The sequence below is a fragment of the Pan paniscus genome, chromosome 18 (assembly GCF_029289425.2).
Source record: "Pan paniscus chromosome 18, NHGRI_mPanPan1-v2.0_pri, whole genome shotgun sequence".
Lineage (NCBI taxonomy): Eukaryota > Metazoa > Chordata > Mammalia > Primates > Hominidae > Pan > Pan paniscus.
In genome coordinates, this window is record NC_073267.2 from 99,260,178 (window position 1) to 99,274,516 (window position 14,339).

At 48.7% G+C, this 14,339-nt stretch overlaps 1 protein-coding gene across 10 annotated transcripts in view; it reads right to left on the reverse strand.

Annotated features, from left to right (window-relative positions):
• The window catches only part of ANKRD11 (ankyrin repeat domain containing 11), a 222,184-nt gene extending 207,970 nt beyond the window's left edge, over positions 1-14,214 (reverse strand). For 5 of the 10 annotated variants that reach the window (XM_034941079.3, XM_034941071.4, XM_055099351.2 and 2 more), the window contains exon 1: positions 13,875-14,189. The gene's annotated coding sequence lies outside the window, so the exon portion shown is untranslated. Of the gene's footprint in view, positions 1-13,874 lie in introns of all 10 variants that reach the window. The other 5 variants (XM_063597828.1, XM_034941072.4, XM_055099350.2 and 2 more) reach the window with 3 other exon arrangements.
• Positions 14,215-14,339: the final 125 nt, after the last annotated feature.

The window sequence follows — 14,339 nt, forward strand, 5'->3', positions numbered from 1 at the left end:
GATGAAATCAAATTCAAATGAACCTATCTTTGCCTATCTTTGACATCCCTAAAGCCACCTGTGACTTGTCACAGCCTTAATAACCCACCACAATCGGGATGGTCATATGTCCCCTGAAGTCACAGAAACAGAACTCTTAACTAGGAGACTGTTAACGTGTCCTATTATCCTCAGGTTCTTGGGTTATTCGTAGAATAGCAAAGCAAACTACCTGCTTTGTAACGATATCATTTACACGTCAACATCAGGAATAAATACAAACCAAAACCTGGCCAAACCAGGAGAGGTGCCTGGACCAGGACAGGCAGACCCAATGCCTACGCTTGCTTCTAACCAGCCTGGGCAGGTGGGCAGGTTACAACACACTCCTGACTCAGCCAGGTGGGGCTCTGCAGCCTGGCAGTTACAGACACTGAGACCTCAAGCCGCAGGGACTAGCCTGCCAAAAAAGACTTCTCCTCCTTGGTCTCACAGCCAACAGTTTGGACACATATCCTAGAGGTATACTACATTTCCAGCAAAGAGATGGGGGCCCACGGCCCACCCCAAACCACTTCATCCTCCCCTCACCACACTCTGAATCTGGTTCTCTCAGAGGCATGATGACAGCTGGGGTGGAGAGGTGTGGAAAAGACACAGTCCTGACTTCAGAGTCCCTCTGGGCAGACTCATCTCACAGTATCGCGTAACACACAACACACGTTTATACACGGGCACAGATATGGTAACAATCTATAATACAAGGAGCTCGTTAAGCTCAGAGATGAAAGGGGAAGTGAGTGGAAGACCACACCGTGAGCATCTATTAATAAAAGCAGACGGAGTAAGAAACACAGAGAAAAAGGTTCTCTTTTGGTCTTGTCTTTGTCTACTACTTAAAACACGAGAGAATTAGCTAGTTAAATTTATATCTCAGAAAACAGGCACAATAGAAGTATAAAAGCATCACCTTTAAGTCATTTCCCCCCTTTTTTTTTTTTGGAGACAAGAGTCTCGCTCTGGTGCCCAAGCTGGAGTGCAGTGGCACCATCTCGGCTCACTGCAACCTCCACCTCCCATATTCAAGCGATTCTCCTGCCTCAGCCTCCTCAGTAGCTGGGATGACAGGCATGGGCCACCACGCGTAATTTTTTTCTTTCTGAGATGGCGTCTCACTCTGTCACCCAGGCTGGAGTGCAGTGGTGCGATCCTGGCTCACTGCAACCTCCACCTCCTGGGTTCAACCAATTCTCCTGCCTCACCCTCCCGAGTAGCTGAGATTACAGGCGCCCGGCAGTATTTAGCATTTTAATAATAAAAATATTGGAGAGGCCGGGCGCGGTGGCTCATGCCTGTAATCCCAGCACTTTGGGAGTCTGAGCAGGTACATCACCTGAGGTCAGGAGTTCAAGACCAGCCTGGCCAACATGGTGAAACCCCAACTCTACTAAAAATTCAAAAATCAGCCAGGTGTGGTGGCAGGCAGGAGAACTGCTTGAACGCAGGAGGCGAAGGTTTCAGTGAGCCAAGATCACGCCACTGCACTCCAGTCTAGGGACAGAGCAAGACTCCATCTCAAAAATAATAACAAAAAATAAAAAAATCAGACCTAATATTTGTTTCTTGGTATGTATTCTTTCTATTCCAATTTATTATGGCTTCAAAAGAAGCCCAAAAAAAATCAAAAAAGAAAAATAAAACAATGGCTTAATGAGAGGAGCGCTTAATAAACTGAAATTTTGTTTAACACTTTCAGGAACAGTTCCCAACACTGTTGTCAGGGCACAGTGACAGTGGCCCAGCTGCCTGGTCAGCAGCACACACAGGCCTCTGGGGCCAGCAGAGAAACACTCCCAGTGCCTTCAAGGACCCCATTTTCACATCCAGGGTCCAGGAAACAGACATGCACGTAGGACTATCACCCTAGTGAGAAAGAAGAAAAGCCACATTGGGGTTGGTTTTTTTTTTAATGTCCTTCAAATCTATGGAAGACATCCTCTTCTACACAACTCATAGGAAAAAAGATCTCTCTGAGGTAAGGCAACCCGACGCCTCCACACCACAACTGAACATCCTCCTGCAGCCCCCACCCGGTAACTCATTACTTTCCAAAGAGAATGGGTCTCAAGGTCTCAAGGACCCACTGCCCTCCAAAAAAGCAACCTGGACATCCTGCTGACAACTGAGCATCATACAAATGTGTCCCTTTCATCCCCGCTGCCCTCCAACAGTCACCCCCCAGCGCGAAGCTGCCTGTGGAGGCCACGTCCTCTCCTCCAGCAGCCGGCTACGCGCAGCTCTCCGGCACAGCCATCACCTGCACCACTAAAGCGGGTGGCAGTTTCTGCCCGTGACATTTCTCATTAGGACTTTCCACAACTCTTGAGGCTTAATGCAAATTCCTTATTCCCATGACTAACATCAAAGAACCACACCTCCGAAGACTGACACTGGGATTATTCCTAAATTTCTCAAGGATGAGGTAATCTGGAGGTTAAACATGTCTGAACTGAGCTGTCCTCACTTGGGCCCTCCAGACCTTTCACTTGTTGGGTGTGTAAATAATGACCCAACACTTTTTCTTTTCTTTTTTGAGATGTTCTCACTCTGTCACCGGGGCTAGAGACCAGTGGCATGATCTCAGCTCACTGCAACCTCAACCTTCGGGCCTCAAGACCCACACCTTTGGCAGCTGTGTAACTAGTGGGTCCTCCTGTTCCTGTGGACAGCAGTCCCATCAACAGCAAGTCACGCCACCACCTACCCCACAACCCAACCCAGTCCCTGAAGATTCAGGTCACAGTTAACTGACGTCAAGAGAGTGCAACATCACTAGAAAAACATTAATGACGGCCAGACGCAGTGGCGAGACTCCGCTCAAACAAAAACAAAAAAAGGAAAAAGAAAAACACTAATTACAAGGAAAGTTTGCCTCCTAGATAAAACACATGTGACCTGATATAAAAAATATCTAGGCCTGGCGCAGTGGCTCACACCTGCAATCCCAGCACTTAGGGAGGCCGAGGCAGGCGGATCATCTGAGGTCGGGAGTTTGAGACCAGCCTGACCAACACGGAGAAACCCCATGTCTACTAAAAATACAAAAAAATTAGCTGGGCGTGGTGGCACATGCCTGTAATCCCAGCTATTCTGGAGGCTGAGGCAAGAGAATCATTTGAACCCAGGAGGCGGAGGTTGCAGTGAGCTGAGATCACACCACTGCACTCCAGCCTGGGCAACAAGAGCGAAACTCCGCCCCCCCAAAAAAAAATTAAATTAAATTTTAAAAAGGCCAGATGCAGTGGCTCACACCTGTAATCCCAGCACTTTGGGAGGCCGAGGGGGCGGATCACGAGTTCAGGAGATTGAGACCATCCTGGCTAACACAGTGAGACCCCATCTCCACTAAAAATACAAAAAATTAGCCGGGCGTGGTGGCAGGTGCCTGTAGTCCCAGCTACTCGGGAGGCTGAGGCAGGAGAATGGCATGAACCTGGGAGGCGGAGCTTGCAGTGAGCCGAGATTGTGCCACTGCACTCCAGCCTGGGTGACAGAGCGAGACTCCATCTCAAAAAAAAAAAAAATTAGCCGGGCGTGATGGCACACACATCTAATCCCAGCTACTCGGGAGGCTGAGGCAGGAGAATTGCTTGAACCCGAGAGGCAGAGGTTGCAGTGAGCTGAGATCGTGTCATTGCACTCCAGCCTGGGCAACAGAGCAAGACTCAGTCTCAAAAAAAAAAAAAATTAAGTCTTTCCTGCCAAGTATTATTGCCTTCCTTCTCAGACCACAAGCCTTTTTAAAAATCCTAACTTTTAGGCCAGGCGTGATGGCTGACGCCTGTAATCCCAGCACTTTGAGAGGCCAAGGCGGGTGGATCACAAGGTCAGGAGATTGAGACCATTCTGGCTAACATGGCGAAACCCTGACTCTATTAAAAATACAAAAAAATTAGCCGGGCGTGGTGGTGGGTGCCTGTAGTCCCAGCTACTCGGGAGGCTGAGGCAGGAGAATCGTGTGAACCCAGGAGGCGGAGGTTGCAGTGAGCCGAGATCACACCACTGCACTCCAGCCTGGGCGACAGAGTGAGACTCCATCTCAAAAAAAAAAAGAAAAAAAAAATCCTAACTTTTAAGATTTCCAACCAAATATTAATTAGGTATCTATTAATATGTGCATAGAAGTAACAGAAGATATAAAACAAAAACAAGTCCAAGATGAGCCTAACCATGTATTTGGGCAAACAGAATCCCCGTTCTTCTTTCTATACTGCTTCTAGCAGCAGGCTTCAACCTCCAAAATCTCTAACCCCCTTCTGTTTGGACCCAAAACCACTATCTTGGCCCACATTTTACACTGTCCTGACAAAATATCTGAGGGCAAATACCAGTCTGCCTTGGCCATTAAAGTCATTTAGGCAACACATCTGCCGAGCTGAGCAGAGCCAGCAGGTACCCATCTAACACAAGGCTCCGTCCTGGGCTGTGCCCCTCAAGAATTCCCCAGATAGCCATTTCCTTTCCTCAACTGAGATGCCCACTTCTCCCTCCAGAATGTGGGCAAATGACACCAGTGACGTCCACATCTGTCAAATGTCCCCAGGGCAGAGAATGGAGAGTGACACACAGTAGGCACAAAATAAACAGCACCCAGCTTCTGCCCCACCACCCCGTTCCCCATTCCTGCTTTCTTTTCTGTCTCCTTTGCTCTATCCTTTCACAAAGCCACTCTCCTAACTAATGTTTGCCCCTTTCCCTCCACTGGGAATCAATTCATCTTCTCTTTTTCCAAGTCTTTTTAATGAATACCAGTTAACACCATGAAGTCTTCACAATTCGCCTACACAGTGTGCTTTCGAGTCCCCTTCCCTATTTCAAGTTTCTCCAGGTTCTCTTGTAGGGATCTTCTTAAGGCTGCATGTGATGTCTTGTGCCTGTAATCCCAGCACTTTGGGAGGCTGAGGCAGGAGGACTACTTGAGGCCAGGAGTTCAACATCAGCCTAAGACACATAGCGAAACCCCATTTCTACAAAGAATTTTTTTAAATTAGCGCACGCCTGTAGTTCTAGCCACTCATGAAGTTGACGCAGGAAGCTCACTTGAGCCCAGAAGCTCAAGGCTGCAGTGAGCTATGGTCACGCCACTGCACTCCACCCTGAGTGACAGAGCAAGACCTTGTCTCAAAAAAAGAACCATTTAGGCACCATGGTGTTGCAAAGCCAGTGCTTTCATCTAGGCATCCGCCGCCTGCAAACTCTGACACATCATCTTCTGCCTCAAAACAAGTAAGCAAATGAAATTCAGGTCTATCATTGCAAACCCTACACAACCCAACTCCAGTCATGCTTCCAGGTTAATCTGCTGCCATCTTCCATCTTCTTGGATGGGCTTTCGTGTTCAGACACGTCTGGCTGACATTCTCACGTTACATGCGGCCTTCCCAGCCTTTGTCCCCAGCCTTCCCGAAGTCGAAGATGCCCTTACTCTGATTCCTGCAGTGACATTCTACTGATTCTTTTTTTAAAACAGAAACATAGCTTACAGTTAAAAAAAAAAAAATAGCACTTCTTCCCTTAAATCTCCCAGGTCACAGAGCCTTTCTCGCCTCTGATCTATGATCTCTCTTTTCATAAGAACCAATATTTAATGCAAGCTTTAGTCAACTAAATGCATCTTTCTCCCAGATCTCAGAATAGGAGGCCACAGCACTGCACCCAGTGAGCAGCCAATGAACATCTGTGAAGGAAATCAGTGAAACGTCAGAAAAAGCAGAGTTTGTCTAGTTTCAGAAGTCCCTTCTATAAAACATGTAGCTCCTTCCAGCTAAAAGAAGACACAAAGCTGTTCTCCCACTGTAGAGCACACTGCACCCCATTTGGAAAAGCAGTCAGGTGAGCCACATGTCAGCCACACCGTGCTTTACAAACATGCCAATGTGTGAATGGTCAGTCACAAAGACATAAAAAAACGATGACTGCCCTCATCAAAACTGCCAAGGTCATGAAAAACAGGGAAACTCTGAGAAATGGTTACAGACGAGATTAAGGAGACATGACAACTAAATGCAATGTGGGATCCTGGATGGCATCTGAGGACAGCAAGGGAACATTATTGGAAAAACCTCCAGCTTGCTCACCCCTGGAACCTGTGAATGCCTTAGGTTACGTGGAAAAAGGAACTGAGGTTACTAATCAGCAGAGAGGGAGATGACCCTGCAGTGTTCGGGTGGGCCCAATGTGTAACCACAAGGATCCAAAAGTGAAACAAGGGCCAGGCACAGTGGCTCCATGCCTGTAATTCCAGCACTATTGGGGGGCTGAGGCGGGAGGATTGATTGAGCCCAGGAGGTCGACGCTGCAGTGAGCCTTGATTGTGCCACTGCACTCCAGCCTGGGCAACAGAGCCGAGACTCTCCAAAAAAGCGGGTGGGCAGCAGGAGTCAGAGAGATGCCATGAGGCTGGCTTTGAAGACTGAGGAAAGCACTACAGGCCGAATGCAGGCAGCCTCTGGAACACGGAAAAGACAAGAACACAGATTCTCCCCTGGAGCCTCCAGAAGGAACCAGCCCTACCTACCCAGATTTTAGCCCAGGCAGATCATGTTAGGCTTCTAATCAACAGAACTATAAAACAATAAATCTAAGGGTATGGTGGTTAGTTACAGCAGCGCTGGAAAACCAACACGGGCAGCACTGACACAAGTCCCAGCACTTCTCCAACGCCCAAGAGCTGTTCTCTGTCTCCCTTCCACACCCTCCATTTGCCTTCACTCATCCCCCTGAACCAATGTATTTATGGGCTTAGAAGAAAGCTATTAAGGAAAAGGCACAGATTAAGTTCTAAGACAGATTTTCTCCTCAACTCTCTAAAACTTCACCGTACCATTAGCTTCTACTAAATGTCCTTTTTTACAAGAGTCAGTTTCAACATCATCTTCTTTTAAAAGCCAGTCATCTGGTGAGAACCCAACTTTAGCAGAATCAGATCTACCGACTTTGCCAAAGAAAAATCAAGCATGAATGTAAATCTCATTGAATATGCTTAACATTTTACCTGAACTGTAAGTGCAAGCGTGCATCACTCTTCTGAGTTTCACACTAAAAGATAAAGGATACAATTCAAAGATACCTCTCGCATGTGTCAGGGGAAAAATGCCTGTGAGAAAATGTTTAGGCCGGGCATGGTGGCTCACGCCTGTAATCCCAGCACTTTGGGAGGCCAAGGCAGGCAGATCACCTGAGGTCGGGAGGTTGAGACCAGCCTGATCAACATGGAGAAACCCCGTCTCTACAAAAAATACAAAATTAGCCAGGAGTGGTGGCGCGTGCCTGTAATCCCAGCTACTCGGGAAGATGAGGTACGAGAATCGCCTGAACCCGGGAGGCGGAGGTTGCGGTGAGCCAAGATCATGCCTGGGCAACAAGAGGGAAACTCCGTCTCAAAAAAAAAAAAAGAAGAAAGAAAGAAAATGTTTTGAGTGTTAGCATATTTAATATATTAAGCTCTAAAGAACTTCAAATTTCAGATAGACTATTCTCAAAGTAACAAAAATATCTATGTATGTAATTTAAATAAATTACGAGCCAAACATACAATTCTAGTGAAGAAAAAATCCACAAAGTCTAAAAATTCCTTGAAATCCGAATCAACTGTGGGGCTGTGGAATACTAACACTACAAGCTCCCGAGACGCTCTTCGGCTGCCTGAAAGCTGGATTTCTTCTTTGTCACCATCAGAAAAGGCAAAGGTTATTCAGTGCTCTGCACATCCTTTAATCAGCCAGACATCTTAGTCAAAATCATTTTTAAAAACTTAATCCTTTCAAGAGCGGTGCTCTGGGGTTTTTTTGGTTTTTTACTTTTATTTCCTGTTTTGCAAGATGTAAAACCACATCTAGAAACATGGTGGATACTAACAAAGCTTGATTTCTTAAGAGAAAAATAAGGTCCTTCACTGCGTCTTACCTTCTCTATTTTAGATAAGTTTAAACAGTACAGCCATAATGATTTCAAGTTTACATCATCATCCAGAATTAAACCAAAGTCTTCTTTGATTGTGCCAGATATGAATGCAGCGGTAAGCTAATCCTAACTCTAGTAAAACCTCAGGAACCAAGCAGCCTACGCAATCTTCCCTTTACTTGGAAATACTGCATTCCTTATTCTAAGCCATTAGCATCCTAAGTCTGAAAAGAGCCACAGGGAGTAGAGGAAGGGCAACTTACTATCAATGCACCAAGAAAAGAGGTTTATTTGCTAATTTTACATAAAAAATAACCTCTGATATCATAAAGTTATTAGGCATTTACAAATAACATTTCAATTTCAGCCATTCTTAAAAGTCACATTTTTTAGAGTTAAGTAATGAAGGGGAAAGTCTTCTGAATTTTACCATGACAAAAGAAATTTTCATATGTTATAAAAATGGTTTGTTGAGAAAAAGCCAACATTTTCAAATAATGAACAGGTACACATTGGTTGCTTTACACGTGGAAAAAAGAGCCCTACAGATTTCCAGGATAATAAATAATTCACTGCACAGATGCGAAGGACAGGCCTGGAAACAGGTCTCACCCTCCGCCAGCCACAAGGACGCTGTAACTGAGACAGCGGCACCCTGACAACTGCCTCAACCTTGACCTCCAAGAGGAAGAGAGAAAGCGGGTGTGGGGAAGCCCAGAAGACTGGATTTTCACTCAACAGGATTCAGTCCTCTAGGCCCCTGAAAAATCTCAGCCATACAGACAGGACGGCTTACTTTTATTTTCACACTGAAAACCCTCTTAACCCTTTATTCACAGAGCCAGCTTTAGAACTGTGGGGTTTCTGGCTAGGCGCGGTAGTTCACACCTGTAATCCCAGCACTTTGGGAGGCCAAGACGGCTGGATCACCTGAGGTCAGGGGTTCCAGACCAGCCTGACCAACATGGCGAAACCCCATCTCTACTTTAAAAACAAAACAAAACAAAACAAAACTAACTGGGCATGGTGGTATGGGCCTGTAGTCCCAGCTACTCGGGAGGCTGAGGCAGAAGAATCACTTGAATCCGGGAGGCAGAGGTTGCTATGAGCCAAGATCGTGCCACTGCACTCCAGCCTAGGTGACAGAGACTCTGTCTCAAAACAAAACAAAACTGTGAGGTTTCTTAGAGCTAGAATAGTATCTGAATGTTTTCAACCACAATCAACCAGTTCCCCTCCACCAAATACCCTAGCCCCTTACTGTAAACCCAAAAATCTAAAACAAGTCGCAATCTCCCAAATATACCCACAATTCGTCTTTAAAAAGCAAACTTTTGCCAATTACATAACAGTTTCATTTAAAAAGAAACTTTGAAAACCTAAACATACAGAAAAAAATCAATAGGGCACACCTCCATTTCGTTGTCTTTCCCTCCAAAGAGATCATTTTTTCTTCATTAAAATGCTAAAACTTTCTTATCACTCCACCTGCTCAGCTACATGTGACCAGAGGGGCCTCCGGACAAACGAGACACTTAATCCTCATAAGCAGCAGCAGCAAACCACACTCAGTCCGGACTGATTTCAACCCATCCTTTACAGTCACTGAGACCTTGATGGAAACGATGAGGAAATCTGAATAAAAACTGCTTCTGGCCCTTCTACTCTGGCCTGAAAACAGCAGTCCTGCTAAAAGTGCTTTCACAGAAAGCACTTTCTTCCCACAAAGACAACTCTCCCTTTGTGTTTCTTTATCTCCTGTTCTGCCTTAATTGTGAAAACTGTCTTCCCACCTTTATCTAAGTTACAAAAGCAAACTTGTAATGAAAACAAATGGGGGCCGAGCACAGTGGCTCATGCCTATAATCCCAACACTTCAGGAGACTGAGGTAAGCCAAGCCCAGAAGGCTGAGGCCTACACAACACAGGAAGACCCTGTTTCTACAAAAAGTAAAATAAATTAGCTGGGCACGGCGGCACATGCCTGTGGTCCCAGCTACTCAGGAGTCTGAGGTGGGAGGATCGCTTCAGCTCAGGGAGTCGAGACTGAAGGGAGCCATGTTCACGCAACTGGCCGCTGCACTCCAGCCTGAGCAACACACCGAGACCCTGCCTCAAAAAAAAAAAAAAGACTTACTAAAGGAAGTGATATTACACTAAGACGCAAAGGCTGAGTAGGAGTTATCTTGGAGTTTGGGGGGATCTGCATGAGATGGCAGCGAGGTATGTCGAGGCCATGCCACAAACTATGGCACATGACCCAACTGAGGAAAGGCAAGGCCAACGCAGCCAGAATGACTGGAAGCTTGGGGCAGGGTCGAGAATGGGGCATGGTATCAGAGTTAGGCCACAGTCACCATTTGGGACGTTATCATAAAAATAACATTTGAGGCCAGGCATGGTGGCTCACGTCTATAATCCCAGCACTTTGGGAGGCCGAGGCAGGTGGATCACTTGAGGTCAGGAGTTTGAAACCAGCCTGGCCAACATGGTGAAACTCCAGTCTCTACTAACAATAAAAAAAAATTAGCCGTGTTTGGTAGGAGGTGTCTGTAATCCCAGCTACTTGGGAGGCTGAGGCAGGAGAATTGCTTAAACCCAGGAGGTGGAGGTTGCAGTGAGTCGAGATCACGCCACTGCACTCCAGCCTGGGCAACAAAGCGAGACTCCGTCTCAAAAAAAAAAAAAGAAAAAAGAAAAAAGCAATTTCAAATTAAGAGAACACACACTGAAAACATTTCAAAATTTCAAGACAATAACTTTTATTTGAATTCATTCCATTTTTCTATAAAGTTTATCAAACAGGCCACACTGAATTCTCACAGAGCACTGACTACACAAGAGTCACAAACTGACGCAGCCACCAGACAAGGATGCACCATCATTTTCACCGATTAACTACAAATACCTTGCTATTAAGAGACACTCACCCATTACACTTACGATTTGAGGATCAAGGGAGTTACACAGGGTAATGGACAGATCAAAACACTTATTTTGGCAACAAAATGCAGATTATTTTCTGAGCCAGCATTTACTGATACTCTCTAATTATGTTATTTAATTGATGATGGGCTCTCTGCCCATATGCAAAATAAGTCTCCTCTTATATTTGATGAAGCATAACCTTTCTATGTCAAATCTACTTAAAAAGGCACAAAAAGAGGCCGGGCGTGGTGGCTCACACCTGTAATCCCAGCACTTTGGGAGGCCAAGGCAGGTGGATCACAAGGTTAGGAGTTCAAGACCAGCGTGGCCAACATGGTGAAACCCCATCTCTACTAAAAATACAAAAATTAGCCAGGCGTGGCGGTGGGCGCCTGTAATCCCAGCTACTCGGGAGGCTGAGGCAGAGAACTGCTTGAACCCCAGAAGACGGAGGTTGCAATGAGCCAAGATTGCGCCACTGCACTCCAGCCTGGGCGACAGAGCGAGACTCCAAAAAAATAAAAATAAAATAAAATAAAAAGGGGCACAAAAACTTCTTGGAAAAATATTGTCCAACACAAATAGCATAGTTTCCTTAACTCTATTTGTAGGGAGTTCTACTTGTCACCGTATCAACACTGTAATTACAGCTAACATGGCAGCCGCTCGTCATCAACAGCCCATCTGGGAGGGTGTGATGAAAGGCACTGCTGGTATGGGGTGACCAGCATGGCCAGTCCAGAGAAAAGCATCTGGCGGTGGCAATGCAAGTTAGAAGGCTGACGCAAATTAGAGCTGCAAAAGAGGAACTCAGGTTTTAAAGGTGACACCTTTAAAAACAAAATTCTGGTAAATTGTGTTATGTATATTTTACTACAGCAAAAATAGAACAGAAGAAAAAAACTGCTGAAAGTTTCAAGTTTAGGTCAAATTTAGCACTATCTTGTGGGGAATTTTTCAACAAACTTAAGAGGCATCACGAAGAACAGAGAAAACGTCACAGCAACTTGGTCTTTGTTCCCTCCCATCCAGTTCCATTCAGATGGCCAGCCTATCGAAGGAGATCCTGCTCTTCGGGGAGAAACTACAGAAAGAGGAGAACAGCAGCTGAATGGAGGGTGGGGGAGGCCACACCAACTATACGAGATCCAATGCAAGGGTCACAATGAAGGCTGAGCAAGACATCCGCCCCCCCCCGCTTTTTTTCTAGTTTAACTACAGTTGCAGAGTAAAATCAGAGGACTTCTGTAATCATTCTCTAACAGAACTCGAAGTCTTCCAGGGCAGCCAATACTTACTAAGAGAAATCAAGGTCTCAGAGAAACCAAAGAAACAGCCTCAGGGTCTCCGATTTTGAACGTTATGCCATAGACTAGGTCTGCACACAACAAAAACAGTAACTGTTTCGATGGCACTTTTTCCACAGGTAATATCATCTTATATGTTTGGCTAAGTCTCAACATCCCAAAAAGGATCAAAAGATTCTCTAAGTTTTGCAGTTCAACAACTGTGCACACTTTTATTTCTCATTTCAAGTGTTAAGGATATTGCTCAAATGACTGCATAAAACTCTCTCCTCATGTAAGAAAGCCTGAAATCTAATTTCTCTACCATAAAACCCTGTTCTTGCAAAAGGATACAAAACTACTCATAACCTACAAAAACGATGAATCCGAAGCATGTTACATAGAAGGAAAACAGTTTTAAAGCATAGGGAGCTGTTAGACCAGCTTCATCTTCCCAAGCCTCTTCCAAAACTTCTTGGAAGCTGATATACAACACTAACCTTCCAAAAACACAACAGAAGCAGAAAATCTTAATGGGGCACCAGGAAAAGAGCAAGCCACGAGAAAAATCAAGACTCCCCCCGACCAACCTTCCCAAATAACACAAACACAAGAGTTAACAGTACAATCCCTCTTTGAGAGGGGACTGAATCAATGTGGCAGGGCCAACCCTATACACACACACACACACACACACGGGCGCGCGCGCGCGCGCACACACACACACATACACCACACACACAGCTACCGCCCTGCCAGGGGATGATGAAATGAGGAACGGAAATTAACATTTCAGGCAACGTCTCACATTGTTCCTTGAGGCCAAGAGCTGCTGTTGCAGCCGCCACCGCCACCGCTTTCCTCCCAGCCACCCCCCACACCCGCCCGCCTACCCTCCCCCTAACACCCCCCACACGGCTGCCCGCATTCCTGCCCCTCCTCGGCCTACGCGCGCCTCCTGCAACCCCGACGCCCCCAGCTCCCCAGTTCGCCCTCCCCCTCCGGCTCGGAGCCCGAGAGCCGCCTGCTCTCATTTCAAAACAGCGATAATAATAGGGACGCTGAGAATAACAACTACGACCAGCACCGCGAAGGCGCCCCTCTCGCGGGTCAGAGGTCGGCGCCCCAGCTCCGCAGAACCCGGCGCCCGGCCAGCGCCCCCTGGCAGCCCCTCCTGGCAGCCTCAGGTCCCCAAGACCTGCAGGCCCGCCCCGGAGCCCCCCGTCCGCCCCTCACGGCCGCTCCGAGCCCCCGAGGCCCGCCCCGGAGCCCCCTGTCCGCCTCTCACGGCTGCCCCGGGCCCCCACGGCCCCCAGGCCCGCCCCGGAGCCCCCAATCGGCCCCTCAGAGCCGCCGCGGGCCCCCGGCCACCCAGGCCCGCCCGGAGCCCCCGTCCGCCCCTTACGGCCGACCCAAGCTCCCCCGACCTCCCAGGCCCGCCCCGGAGCCCCCTATGGGCCCCTCACGGCCACCCCGGGCCCCCAAAGACCCCCGGCTGCCCCGAACCCGGACCCGTAGGCCCGCTCCGGGACCCATTATTGGCCCCTCACGATCGCCCCGGGCCCCCAAAGACCCCCGCCCACCCGGCCCCGACCCCCCAGGCTCGCCCGGAGGCCCGCGGCGCAGCACCGTCGCCGGGGAAGGCCTGCAGGCCGCAAGGCCGCGCGAATGCCCCGTGCCCGCCCCGACCACCGCCCCCAGACCAGCGGCGCCTCTCACCGTGCTCCGAGGGCTGCGCGGCTCCGCGACGGCTCAGCGGCGGGGCGCGGGCGCTGCCCATGCAGCCCGCGGCCGCGTTTCCCGGGCCGCGCGGCCCGAGCGGCAAGGCGGCGGCGGCGGCGGCGGCGCGGGCTCGGGCCCGGCAGAGCTGCGAGGGACGGCGGGAGGCGAGCCCGCCCCTCGGGCGCGCCCACGGCTCGGGCGAGAGCCGCGGCTCCCGGTGCGGACGCTACTGAAGGGGCGTCTGGCCGCGGGCTCGGCGGCGGCGCCTCCCCGGCTGGGGCCCTCGGTCCATCGCGCACCGTTTCAGGGCGGCCTCTGGCTCCAGGACCCAGCGGCGGCTGCGGCGGGAGCCGGCCGCATGAGACGCTCCCGCCCATTGGCCCGCCGTATCCGCCACCGCCATTGGCCCGCCCCGGCCGGCCGCGGGGCTGTGCACGTCACAGCGTCGGGAGTTAGTGTGCT